General features: G+C 39.5%; 1 protein-coding gene across 1 annotated transcript in view; it reads left to right on the top strand.

The window, feature by feature from the left end:
- The first annotated feature begins 1,737 nt into the window (after positions 1 to 1,737).
- Positions 1,738 to 14,659, top strand: part of LOC137286454 (beta-1,3-galactosyl-O-glycosyl-glycoprotein beta-1,6-N-acetylglucosaminyltransferase-like) — a 74,248-nt gene continuing 61,326 nt past the window's right edge. The window contains exon 1 of the mRNA XM_067818339.1: positions 1,738 to 1,864. The gene's annotated coding sequence lies outside the window, so the exon portion shown is untranslated. The remainder of the gene's footprint in view (positions 1,865 to 14,659) is intronic.

The raw sequence follows: 14,659 nt of genomic DNA, 5'->3' as shown, positions 1-14,659 counted from the left end.
CAGAACTAGGTTCTCCTTCATCTATACAACATACACCTCTAACATGTCTCTCAAGGAAGTTACACTGTTGCTTCCTAGTTTAATATGTATATTGTTTTAACATTGATTTCGTCAAGGGTAATTTTAATCATTCAAACTGGACACATGCAGTGACTTATCTAAAGCTATAGCTATATCAGCTATATACATACACTTTCATTACAGACATTCTAATCGATATGATATTGTCAACACATGCGCAATAATTACTTTATGTATTCACGCTCCTGATAATATGTAAATTTCATTTGACATCGTTATAAGTTATTTAACTATATTTGGTATTATTTTGATGTGCACTATTTTTATACTGTTATTCTGTACTAACTACTCTATTATATTCCCAGTTGGACTTCTTCCACACTGCCTAATTGAACGCTGAATATCACCGCCCGAAGGAATGGTATTTCACAATTTCACACACACGCAGGCATGCCCGCAGACACGCACGAACACACACACTTCCTTTCTCTCTTCTCTCTCTCTCTCTCTCTCTCTCTCTCTCTCTCCACACACACTCACACACACACACACACACACACACACACACACACACACACACACACACGTATGTGTGCATGCACACTCACATGCACTACAACTACAATTTGACTCTTGTGAGTTTTCAAGGGAAACATTTGTTCCCACATAAGTCAACTCATCAGTTCGGAAGACCCCATCTTTTGTCACGTCATAGTTTTCTCTCAGAGCCATGATGTAACAGTAATATGTACCAAGTATGATATAATAGCTATGTAGCCCAAGTATGATATAACAGTAATGTAACCCAGGTGTGATATAACGTTATTATTGCCCAAGTATGATGTAACAAGATGTATGATATATAAGGAATATAGCCAAAGTATGATACAATGGTAATATAAATCAAGCATGATATAACAGTACTATAGTCCAGGTGGGATATAACAGGAATAAAGCCCAAACATAATATATCAGGAATATAGCCCAAGTATGATGTAACAGGAATACAGTCCAAGTGTGATATAGCAGTAGTATAGTCCAAGTACGATATAGCAGTAAAACAGTCCAAGTATATGGTAAACCAGTAATAAAGTCCAAGTATATGATATAACAGTAATATAGTCCAAGTATACGATATAACAGTAATATAGTCCACGTATATGATATAACAGTAATATAGACCAATTTTATGATGTAACAGTAATATAGTTCAAGTATACGATATAACAGTAATGTAGTAAACGTATATGATATAACAGTAAAATAGTCCAAGTAAATGATAAACCAGTAATATAGTCCAAGTATATGATATACCACTCATACAGTTCAAGTATACGATTTACCAGTTATATAGTGCAAGTATATGATATGACAGTAATATAGTCCACGTATATGATATAACAGTAATATAACCCAAGAATGATCTAAAAGTAATATAGTATAAGAATGATATAACAGTAATATAATCAAAGAATGATATAACAGTAATATAGTCCAAGTATACTATATAACAGCAATATGGTCCAAGAGGTGTTGAACCAGACTCACACATTACTGATAACGGCACATGGTAAGTATTCAACTAAATGATCGTCATTGTTCGGAAACACAGTAAGATGTCGCACTCTCTTTATCAAGTTTTCCTGGCTGTGCCGAGTCGTCCCGTCAACAAGCGAATACTCTGATAAGAATTTATCTCGGTAACATACCACGTGATTGTCACGTGACCATCCACACAGGCGTAAGATGTAAGTCTGAATGTGAGCGTTGGGAGGCTTTGGAACAAAAGTTATATTTAGCTCCGAGACTCTTGGGGATATTTCCTTGTCGGGAACAGATAAAGGTAAGCTTTTGTCTTACTCCTCCCTCGATTGTTTCTTGTTACAAGACATTTCTAGCAGGCAGGTGATTGTTGACTGTTGATTCTATAACTAGCAAACCAACGTGTTGGCTACTTTAGATCACGGAATGCAGGACTGGCGGCTTGTGTACAGACAGACGTGCTTGCGAGAGGGGTGCGACGTAGACTCAAGAGACACCCAGCGGTCTCTCGCACGTGCGCTTTATAATCTTAGGTACAGACCTGAAATTCTATGGTGCAGACTTTGTTTATTCACTTGAAAGGCAGATTGATCCAGTCCTCTCTGTCGTGTTGGTTAGTATGACTAAAGTAGAATGACTGCAGTCAATGAAGTAACTACCCTAAGGAACTAATCATTTGAAAAATTGGGGAGTGTGCAAGTTTGAGGTGCATGGAGGTGGTGTGAGTGGGGATGTGGGTGGAAGGAGAGGATTGATTGCAGTGTGCAGTGAAACATTTAAATCATATTTGGTGTGTATGTACCTTTCGGTAAGTGTGATTGAACCATGTCGGTTACTGTGACAATAAACGATGTTGGTAAATGTGGCAACGAACCGTGTTGGTAACACTGACAATGAATCATGTTGGTTACTGAGGGAATGAACCACGTCGGTACCTGTGGGAATGAACCACGTCGGTAACTGTGGCAATGAACCGTGTTGGTAACTGTGGCAGTGAACCGTGTTGGTAACAGTGACAACGAACCGTGTTGGTAACTGTGACAATGAACCGTGTTGGTAACAGTGACAACGAACCGTGTTGGTAACTGTGACAATGAACCGTGTTAGTAACAGTGACAACGAACCGTGTTGGTAACTGTGACAATGAACCGTGTTGGTAACAGTGACAACGAACCGTGCTGGTAACTGTGACAATGAACCGTGTTGGTAACAGTGACAACGAACCGTGCTGGTAACTGTGACAATGAACCTTGTTGTTAACTGTCTCAATGAACCATGTTAGTAACTGTGGCAATGAATCAGAGTGGGCCTTGAGGGTAACTGTTCACACTGTGTTGGCAATTGTGTCGGTTGCCTCTGTACAAACACATTCCGTTGTTATATGCATCAAGTGGTTGTCCAGTAACTGATACCGCTTGTTTGACTGTTACTGAACACATTCTTCCTTTTGGGGCTTAATTACTACGTTATATTATATTTACCAGCAGTAACTGATAACAATGTAAGTAGGATTTGACGATTATAGGAATGAAAAAATGCGAACATTTATTTGACATCAAACAATAACGCTATTTTAGTTAATGTAAGATATTATTGATAATTATATAATAAGGGAATTGACCATCATTTCGTTAATTGTCCTAGTTATAGCTGCCTTATCTGTTGATAATTAAGAGACGGGGTCAAGAATGAGGAGGACGAATTAAAGGTCAAGTGACAAATTAAAACTGTGATCGTTAATCTGGTCAATTTAGAGCCCGAATGATTCCAACGATAAGGCTCCTGGCATGGGCAGATGTCCTAGAATGTTCTTCTCCCTGGTGAATGTTTGCCAAACCTGAAAACTGACCATTACTGCCAGGACCATATACAAGAACCCTTTGCCACGGCACTCCCACACAGCGTTCTCTTTTATTTCATTTGTCTTGAAATATCAAGGTACTGTGTTTAAATTTCAACATAATGATAATGTAATATCATGATAATTAATCTAATTTATATCGCGAATTTCAACTGTCTTGAAAAGTCAGTATGTGTATTTTGGAATTTGGACTTAACATCATGAAAGTTTCAGAAAATAATGAAATAGCAAATGGCTATGAAAGGCTTCCGTACCTAAACGTGGGAATATTCTCTGTGAGTCCCGTCTACATAGCGGTACTAATTCTGAGTCCCGTCTACACAGGGAGCGATTGATAGCGGTACTAGTTCTGAGTCCCATCTACATAGCGAGCGATTTACAGCGGTACTAGTTCTGAGTCCCGTGGGGTACTCATACTGCTGTCAGTGTTTCTTCAGTCTGCTTCGCTGGGTGGCTCTCGAGAAGCAAACATTTTATGATTGTTCGGTTCTCAAGCTTATCCATTCGATTGGGTTATATGTGATTAAAATGTCACGTGACCGGAAACTAGCGACATGTGCATGTCAGCTTTACCATTATGGGATTGATATAAACCATTCTTCGACATCGTGCAGTTATTTTCACCAAGCACGTATGTTAATGTCAATACATTTCCATAGCCCCTCGTATGTAGTTGACAGGATGACTTCTATTATCAGATATACCTGGATATTGATTATTCAGGTCTGATGAACTTTCCCATTGTCACATATTCGTTCGAACTTGTGGATGGTTTGGTTCATTCATTCTTCCGTTCGTTCATACAAGTATATAGCTCGTCACTCTCGAAACCCGAGTTCGATTCCCCACATGGGAACAATATATGAAGCATATCCTGGTGTCTCCCGTCGTGATTGTTGGTGGAAAAGTGCTGAAAGCAGAGTGAAACCTTACTCACACAGAGAGGGGTGTTAGAGGAACATATTCATCATTAATTCATTACTGCAAGGTCATGTGTGAGGATCCATTCTTGTGATAGTTAGTATTTTAGAACTAGCTCTGGGTCTGGCTATATCCAAGGAGAAGTATTTTCGCAAATGTTATTTTCTTTCTATGTCAGTGACGTTTCCTAAAAGATAATTGAATACCTTACGAATTTAAATCTTTTAATTTCTTTCTGCTGATGTGTGCTGATTATTTTGTAATATTTTTCTGCTGATGTATGCTGATTATCTTGTAATATCTTTCTGCTGATGTGTGCTGATTATCTTGTAATATCTTTCTGCTGATGTATGCTGATTATCTTGTAATATTTTTCTGCTGATGTGTGCTGATTATCTTGTAATATTTTTCTGCTGATGTGTGCTGATTATCTTGTAATATCTTTATGCTGATGTATGCTGATTATCTTGTAATATCTTTCTGCTGATGTATGCTGATTATCTTGTAATATTTTTCTGCTGATGTGTGCTGATTATCTTGTAATATTTTTCTGCTGATGTGTGCTGATTATCTTGTAATATTTTTCTGCTGATGCGTGCTGATTATCTTGTAATATCTTTCTGCTGATGTATGCTGATTATCTTGTAATATTTTTCTGCTGATGTGTGCTGATTATTTTGTAATATTTCTCTGCTGATGTATGCTGATTATCTTGTAATATTTTTCTGCTGATGTGTGCTGATTATCTTGTAATATCTTTCTGCTGATGTATGCTGATTATCTTGTAATATCTTTCTGCTGATGTATGCTGATTATCTTGTAATATCTTTCTGCTGATGTATGCTGATTATCTTGTAATATCTTTCTGCTGATGTATGCTGATTATCTTGTAATATTTTTCTGCTGATGTGTGCTGATTATCTTGTAATATTTTTCTGCTGATGTGTGCTGATTATCTTGTAATATCTTTCTGCTGATGTGTGCTGATTATCTTGTAATATCTTTCTGCTGATGTATGCTGATTATCTTGTAATATTTTTCTGCTGATGTGTGCTGATTATCTTGTAATATTTTTCTGCTGATGTGTGCTGATTATCTTGTAATATCTTTCTGCTGATGTGTGCTGATTATCTTGTAATATTTTTCTGCTGATGTATGCTGATTATCTTGTAATATTTTTCTGCTGATGTGTGCTGATTATCTTGTAATATTTTTCTGCTGATGTGTGCTGATTATCTTGTAATATCTTTCTGCTGATGTATGCTGATTATCTTGTAATATTCTTCTGCTGATGTGTGCTGATTATCTTGTAATATTTTTCTGCTGATGTGTGCTGATTATCTTGTAATATCTTTCTGCTGATGTATGCTGATTATCTTGTAATATCTTTCTGCTGATGTGTGCTGATTATCTTGTAATATCTTTCTGCTGATGTATGCTGATTATCTTGTAATATCTTTCTGCTGATGTGTGCTGATTATTTTGTAATATCTTTCTGCTGATGTATGCTGATTATCTTGTAATATTTTTCTGCTGATGTGTGCTGATTATCTTGTAATATCTTTCTGCTGATGTATGCTGATTATCTTGTAATATCTTTCTGCTGATGTGTGCTGATTATCTTGTAATATCTTTCTGCTGATGTGTGCTGATTATCTTGTAATATCTTTCTGCTGATGTATGCTGATTATCTTGTAATATTTTTCTGCTGATGTGTGCTGATTATCTTGTAATATTTTTCTGCTGATGTGTGCTGATTATCTTGTAATATCTTTCTGCTGATGTATGCTGATTATCTTGTAATATCTTTCTGCTGATGTATGCTGATTATCTTGTAATATCTTTCTGCTGATGTGTGCTGATTATCTTGTAATATCTTTCTGCTGATGTATGCTGATTATCTTGTAATATCTTTCTGCTGATGTATGCTGATTATCTTGTAATATTTTTCGGCTGATGTGTGCTGATTATCTTGTAATATCTTTCTGCTGATGTGTGCTGATTTTCTTGTAATATCTCATGAATCTGTTGATGGATTTTAATGGATTGCAAAGACACTTGAATTCGTTGTCAGATTATTCCAAACTATGGGAACTAGAAGTATATATTGCTAAAACAAAGGTAATGGTAGTCAGAAGAGGTGGTGAAGTTAAATCGTCAGAACACTGGATATATAATGGTTGTGTCCTTAAGGTTGTTGATACGTTTACATTTTTAGGAATAGTCTCTAGTTATAATAACCGATTCTCAAAGGCACAGCTGCAGTTGTCTGACCAGGATAGGAGGGCCTATTTTACAGTAATATCAGATCTCTCTCAACATGGAATATCTGAGGTGTCTTTGTTACGTTGGCCGTATACTGCCTTATCCCATGCGTCTGAGCTATGTATGTTACAAGGACTTAAATATTAAAAGGTTGCGTCTGGAGTTTTGTAAAATGTTAGGAGGAGTTAAGAAACCAACATGAAACTCCATGGTTTATGTCGAATTAGGTCGTTATCGTTTCGTATTTAAAAGGCAATATACCATGATTAAAGACTGACGTAAGCTTCTTGTGTCTGAAAACAGACTAAGTATTATATGAGGTCGTTATGAGAATTTGTATGAGGAAGTGGAGACCATGGGTGTAAAAATTGGGCGTATCAGATGAAATGTAGTTTGTCAAATATTGGAGTAAGTGAGATGTGGTTGAGGCAGGTTAAGGAAGGAATTACCGCTAGATTATCTAATAGTTATAAGACAAAGAATAAGTGATCGGGCTATTCAGCTAATCTTTAGTCAGCTGTCCACCTCATCGAAACGTGCAGTTTATGAAAATATTATTAACCGGTGATCTCTTCAATATTATATAGATGAATCTATTCAGACAGGTAGACAGATCACTTTCAATATGATCGTTGATGTGGTTGATCCGTTTGTCAGTTCATAGGAGATGATTTGTATAAAATATATCTGCTGAATCATTCACTGACTTCATTCAGAAAGGCAGACAGACAGAAAGACAGATAGACAGACAGACAGATAGACAGACAGAGAGACAGATAGACAGACAGAGAGACAGATAGACAGACACACAGACAGACAGAGAAACAGACAGACAGATAGATAGACCACGTTTTACATGAGTCTTAATGAGAGCATTAAGAAGACCAAGTATATTGTGCTATGCCTTAATAATGGCCAATGTTAGTGTGGATGTGATCGCCATCCATCCCGCTGACGAGACGGGGCCTCCAGGCTATCCCGTGGAACAATGGAAGCGTTGTCCCGGTGACCAGACCGGAAATGCTCACTAGGTCACACATTTCATAGACTCCCTTGAACATGTATATTAATCATAAGTACCCACCGACAGGGAAGAAACCCTGCCAAAAATTGCCAACTCACAATATTTGTCCCCAGACACGTTCCATGAACATAAGTCGTAATAACTTTCAAACAGGGAACGGGTTATAACTTCAGTATGGATGGTCTAAAGTATTCGTTCGTTTGAACTGGGGCTCGACTTTTACTCTATGCTTTTAACTGTATACATGAATTGGATGACTTACTGGCTCAAGACTGTATACTTTTACTGTGTACATGAATTGGGTGACATACTGGCTCAATCACTTGATCGTCTAGCCCATTCTCGATTATTTTTACCCCACCGTCATAGAGCGGAATGTTGATGATTGCGGCGTTTAGCAACAGACAAGCTAAAGGCAATACAATTGCATTTTTCTTGGCCATGACACTTTAAACGACATGATAATGATCACGATATTCCTTTATTGTGAATGAGCGAGTTTAGGGTTTTTTACAGCAGTATTGGTTTCGGGCATTGCAGCCGTGCAGGGAATCGAACCCGGGTCTTAGGAGTGACGAGGAGCGAACGCCTCAGCCAGTGGGCAATTCCACCGTTCCCATTAAGTCTGTAGATGTCACTGATTTTCCATATGGGTACAATGTGTGAAGCCTATTTCTGTGTCCCCGCCGTGATATTGTTGGGATGTTGCAAAAGCCGGCATAAAACTTTCCTCATACACTCACTCGCCATGTATTAGGGATGAAACCAGGTGTACAGGGAGGGGTGTCACAATGGGGACATCAATCACAGTGTCAAAACGGAGACACCAATCACGATGTCACAACGGGGACACCAATCACGATGTCTAAACGGGGACACCAATCACAATGTCACAACAGGGACACCAGTCACAATGTCACAACGGGGACACCAATCACAATGTCACAACGGGGACACCAATCACGATGTCTAAACGGGGACACCAATCACAATGTCACAACAGGGACACCAGTCACAATGTCACAACGGGGACACCAATCACAATGTCACAACGGGGACACCAATCACAATGACACAACGGGGACACCAATCACAATGTCACCACTGGGACACCAATCACAATGTCACAACGGGGACACCAATCACAACGTCACCACTGGGACACCAATCACAATGTCACAACGGGGACACCAATCACAATGTCACAACGGAGACACTAATCACAATGTCACAACGGAGGCACCTATCACAGTGTCACAACGGGGACACCAATCACAACGTCACCACTGAGACACCAACCGGTCAAGACAAGACAGAGTTCTTTAGTGTTACAGACTGAATTTCTTGTCAGCTATAAATTGATGACTTTGTGAAAAATATAACTGACCATTTTGTTTCTGAATATTCAGTTTCGTGTTATGCTGAATGTGAAAGTTTAATCTGAGCACATGCGTTGCGGGACTTTGTTTAGTACGTGTGGCCTAATGTAGCTGTATAGAACATCATTATAAAATATTTGATTTTGTGTGAACAACGAACACATGCAATCAGCATTCCATTGCTGCGGGAGGTAGTAATTATTATGAAGTAGTCGTTTAAGAGGCCGATAGAGAGCCGCAATAGCTCGACACACATGAGCCTTTGTCTTCTCCTGGACAACCATCTCGGAACTGGTGCTGAGAAACAAACATCAAGCTCCATGAGGTTGGTTTCTATGCAGTACGTAGGAAACTCCAGCATGTCGGGTGGAGATCTCTGCTCACAGCTGATAGCGGGCAATATAGCGGTGATTCATTTGTCAGGAGAGAAGACGTGTTTGACAGCCTGAGCCCGAAATAAAGAATGCCATGTTGATAAAGTATCTCGGCGTTATGAAGTTTGTGTGGAGGGTTTACAAGACGGGGAACTTCCTGGAGTATTAAGTGGTTGTTGTGAGCTTGGCGACTATTCTGAAATGGTGACATCATATGAATGTACAAAATAATTGGTCGTTTGTGAAAATGACAAAATTTCAGAGCTTTCATTTTTAGCATGTAATGCGGGGGGATATAGTCGACGCCTCGTCTGTCCGTCCGTCCGTCCGTAATCATTTTGTTTCCGGAGCATAACTCAGAAACCGTTCAATATTTTTAGACCAAACTTGATAGATATAGTAATCTCAGCCTATGGTTGTGCCTTTTGCTATTTACAGATTTTTTGCATTTATATATTTTTTTTGTTTTTCCATGGAACATTTTGGTGTTAGTCTCATGGTGGGGTGGGCTTCGTTTCCGGAGCAGAACTAAAAAAACATTCAATATTTTTCTGTAAAACTTGGTAGATATATCAGTCAGAACCTGAAGTGGTGCCTTTTGCTATATACAGGTTTTTGTGTTTTATTATTTTATCGGTTTCCATGGAAACGTTTCGGACGTAGTCTCAAAAGTGAGAGGTGTGTTCCGTTTCCGGAGCAGAACTAAAACATTTCTTAATATCTGTCAGTGTTATTTGGTAGATATGTGTGGCAGACCCCAAAGTGGCCCCTTTTGCTATTTACATGTTTTTCCGATTTATTATTTTATCGGTTTCCGTGGAAACGTTTCGGACTTACTCTCAAAAGTGAGAGGTATGTTCCGTTTCCGGAGCAGAACTCAAAAACTTCTTAATATCTGTCAGTGTAACTTGGTAGATATGTGTGGCAGACCCCAAAGTGGTGCCTTTTGCTATTTACAGTTTTTTTATGATGTATTATTTTCTCGGTTCCATGAAACATGTTGCTGACTTCGTTTCCGGAGCACAAATCGAAAACCATTTCATATCTTTCAAAAGACCTTGGCAAATATACGAGACAGATCTTGAAATGGTGACTTTTTCTGATTACAGATATATGGCATTTATATTTATCATGAATTCCATGGAAACAATTCTGACTTGGTCTAAAACACAATAAGTAACTGTCAGATGATTTGTCCTTTCAAATATGTTGGGGCCGGGGGGATATGTCATCTTCTGATGACTCTTGTTGTGGAATGTCACACATAAGGCTTTGATAGTGCGTTGATACACAGGCAAACTGTAACGCAAATGGGGCTCCGCAGCATAGAGAATATGACCAGTCTTCGTATATGCGAGCGAAGCGAGCAAAGGTTGGCAACTTACTATCCTCGCTTCGAATTTTTCATGTCAAAATAAAATATCGACACCATCAAAAGTATACACCCATTTCTTCACTGGGTTGTGCTCTCACATTTCCAACCCCATGTTGAACAATTACTTACGTGAGTTATTTATTATTCAACAATTTAAGCGCATCTCGTGGTATGTCGGACCGTTCTTCGCCTCCAATCCCCCTTCCTGCCTCCGGGTCAACGGAGTGAAGGAAGAGGAGGGTATTATTCCATATGGAATACTTACAGTTACCTCCCCTGCTTCATTCGTCCATTAACCCAGAAGTGTTTTATGTAGAATCAGTGTTACGAAAATTCCGACAATAGCGACGACAGAAACGACAAATAAACGCCAACATGTTCATGATAAGATTAGGCAGTATGGTATTTCTTTTTAATTTCTGCTTATTCTTGTTCCGTCACTCCGTTCATCTGGAAGCTGGAAGGGGGAATGGAGGCGAAGAAGGTGAAAACCAAACATTCTTCGTGAGTAATTGTTCGACATGGGGGTAGGAAATCTGAGAGTGAATAAATGGGAGCGTGCCTTTGATGGTGGCGATAATTTATTTGGACATGAAAAATATTTTTCGATCCGAAGCGAGGGAAGTACGTTGCCAACCTTTGCTCGCTTCGCTCGCATATAAGAAGACTGGTCATATTCTCTATGCTGCGGAGTCCCATTTGCGCTACGATTCGCCAGTGGTTGATATAACATTTATGTCACTGAGCACCACAACGTGTTATTGGTGTAGGCGATCGAAGGAGAGGCTTGTCGGTAAAACAACACCAAATGTTTTCCCATAGACTTCTATAGTAACCTTATATTTTTTTTAAAAATATCCAGGCTATCAACAGCCATTCCATGTACACATGGGCACAGTCTGGCCTCTAAGCTACAATAAAACACAAGTTGTGGCCAACTTGTCCGGCACATTTGCCAAGCACAGGAAGCGGAACACATCAACTCCCAGCTCCGCACCGAATGTCACCTACTTCAAAATATATGTACACACATAAGCATAACCCATGGTGATAAAAATGACAGCACTAAATACTTAAAATTGTGGTCAGTTTTAATAACAGGGTGGATGTGCTTTTAAAACACATACACATCTTACACTATTTCATCCAATCACAGCTGTCACAGGCCTCTGTCCGTTTGAGTTGTTTCCAAACGGTCCTCGCTCGGGCAGCATGTGATACTGATATAGTGTAGTGGAACCTGTCCCCTGTGTGCAGTACAGTCTTCGTCATGTCACTTCCTGTTATGGCGTGAACTGAATCCTGCACACTTAACGTAGCTATATTGTCATCCGTTACCACTCCGTGTTTCCGCCAGATGTCGCTTCACTGTTGAGAGTCATTGCTATTCTTTGTACACGGTCATGGGATAGCCATCTCCAGACGGAGGCTATACGTTGTTATTCCTTATAGACCCGGTAAATTATTATCAATGCCATGACGTCACCGTTCTTCTGTGACAATGCGTTCTACTTGCGGCGACGGTCAACGACTTGTGAAACCGAAAAGGTTAGACTTCAGATACAAGAGGCGTATTTCCGGACAATCTCATCCGTAGACATAGGCACTAAGTCACGTGACCTTCCACTGACCTACAACCGTGCATTTATAATGACGCGTAGAAGCATGTAAACACAAGCTGCTTATGTAGAAGGTGTTGGTTCTAGTTCACTGTTGATCCCGGGTGGAACACGTCTAGTCTTGCCACATTTGCTAGACTTGCGTCATTTTTCTTGGTCTTGTTGTTAGTTCAGAGTCTGTGTGACAGTCACAGTGAGTATCACAGTCTCTGAACCACATTATTTTCCCTCCTTCCCTGCAGTGCCTAATTTCTGAATGGAGAAAGTCTAGATTTCCTCAGAGACAGCATGTCGTCATACCTGGCCCACTGTTCACAATATCAGTCACATGATTATCTGGTCCATCTTGGGAGTTTTGGTGAGTTTAACGTTAAAGTTTTAAAAAATATAAAAAACAACATGCTTTCGAGGCCTTCTCTAAACTGGTAGACGTGTAGAACGTGAATCTTTCTTGATTTATGTTTTTTAAAAAAGCTGACATACTGTGATATAACCTGACTTCTGCTCCATGCAGCGTCCGTCACACGCGAGGTTACATTGCTGCAGCATGTGTGAGGACAACACAAGTATGCACACAACCATGAGTCTACGTAACCAAATTTGAATTCAATATGCCCTCAAGACCTAGATAGCCTGCTTGACATGACACTTGTGAAAAGAGCACTATTTTAGTGCCATGTAATCTGACGGCCCCTCACTAAACATTACCACGTGTTCAGGGGGTCTAGATGATGATGCACAAACCAGGCACGCGGCTCAAACAGTTACCTACCTTTGTAAAGGACGTGAATGACCGGGGAATGTCAGTATGTGCTTGAGCGACGTGTCTTTATGGTTTCCGTGGGGTAACGTGTATTCATTTGTAAACGTTGTTGAATTAAAACAGTTCATGCATCTGCATATTACTAAAACAGCATTCATAATTACACGGAGAGAGTTGTTAATGGCAGGGAGAAAATGGATAGTTGCAGTCAGAGAGGGGATAATTACAGCCAAAGATGAAACGACAACAGTGAGATAACGATCGTTTACAGTCAGAGAGCGGATAATTACAACAAATGAGTTGATAATTACAGCGAGAGAGCGGATAGTAATAGCAAGATAGCAGACAATTACAGTCAGAGAGTGGATAATTACAGCGAGATAGAGAGTAATTACAGTCTGGACGAGGATTGCAGGATGGGAGTGTGTCGTGCCTTTCTATACGTACGCCTTTAACGCCATTGTTTAATTGTTCCGACTTACAGTAAATCACTCTATACAAAAAACGATATATATGCAGACAAATTTCATGTCTATATGCATGTCAGTGTTTTGAGGCGGGCGATCCACTTGCCAACCGCTGTTTCGGGAAATGTGGCCACGTGATTGTGTACAGCGCGAATTATGCCTGTCTTCGTTGACACGTCTGAGATATATGTGCATGTATGAAATAATACAGACGTTATGTTGCAAGGTCAGCGTGACCTTCCAGAAATGACGGTGTTTTATTGCTTCTCTGTCGCAAGGAAGGTCAAACAAATCAAAAACGGAAATGTTACGAATACCTTTCTAAGCTTCACGGAACATTAGTACACCACGTAGGCATATTTACTGTTGAAAGACAGATTGCGAATAAAAACTTCACCATAGATATTTAACGAAATGTATTAGCGCTGAAACCACACAAAAATGGCACTCCCTGTTTATGGTGAATATGTGTTCAGAGAAACACTTCTTTTTACACCTTAATTAAGGATCATGTACACTACCTGTTGAAAGAAACTAGTATCTTAACAGGAAACAGCAATGACGTCATTCAGTACATGAAGTTGTAACAGACAACGTGATTGTTTTTCAAAATATTAAGGATATTCATACTATTGCTGCCAAGGTGACTGCGTTAGTGATGGCAGTTATAATTACAGAAATGGGTGCAACCTAAGTAAATGTGTACTTAAGTACTTGTCGTCAAATTGCATTGGCGAGGTGACGTAACGTGCCATCATGTGGTGTGTAACATAGGTCCCAAAATTGTGTTCCATGATGACTGCTAGTTTTTATACTGCTTCACCGCTGATATAGCATGGCCGCGTTTATTGTGAAGGTGACAGAAACTAATCTTTATTCGTTTTTTATGGTTTTGTTTGTTTGTTGTTTTTGTTGTTGTTGTTGTTGTTGTTGTTGTTGTTGTTGTTGTTGTTGTTGCTTTTTCGAAAAGATCGAAGCATCGCCCTTCCGTGCTCCTGGCAGATGTCCATCAGTCCCGGGGAACACACGTGAGACGTAACAGTCCGAC

This window comes from Haliotis asinina, chromosome 1, assembly GCF_037392515.1.
Source record: "Haliotis asinina isolate JCU_RB_2024 chromosome 1, JCU_Hal_asi_v2, whole genome shotgun sequence".
NCBI classification, from domain to species: domain Eukaryota; kingdom Metazoa; phylum Mollusca; class Gastropoda; order Lepetellida; family Haliotidae; genus Haliotis; species Haliotis asinina.
The sequence above is the reverse complement of the archived record's forward strand: the minus strand, read 5'-3'. Positions and strand labels throughout refer to the sequence as shown.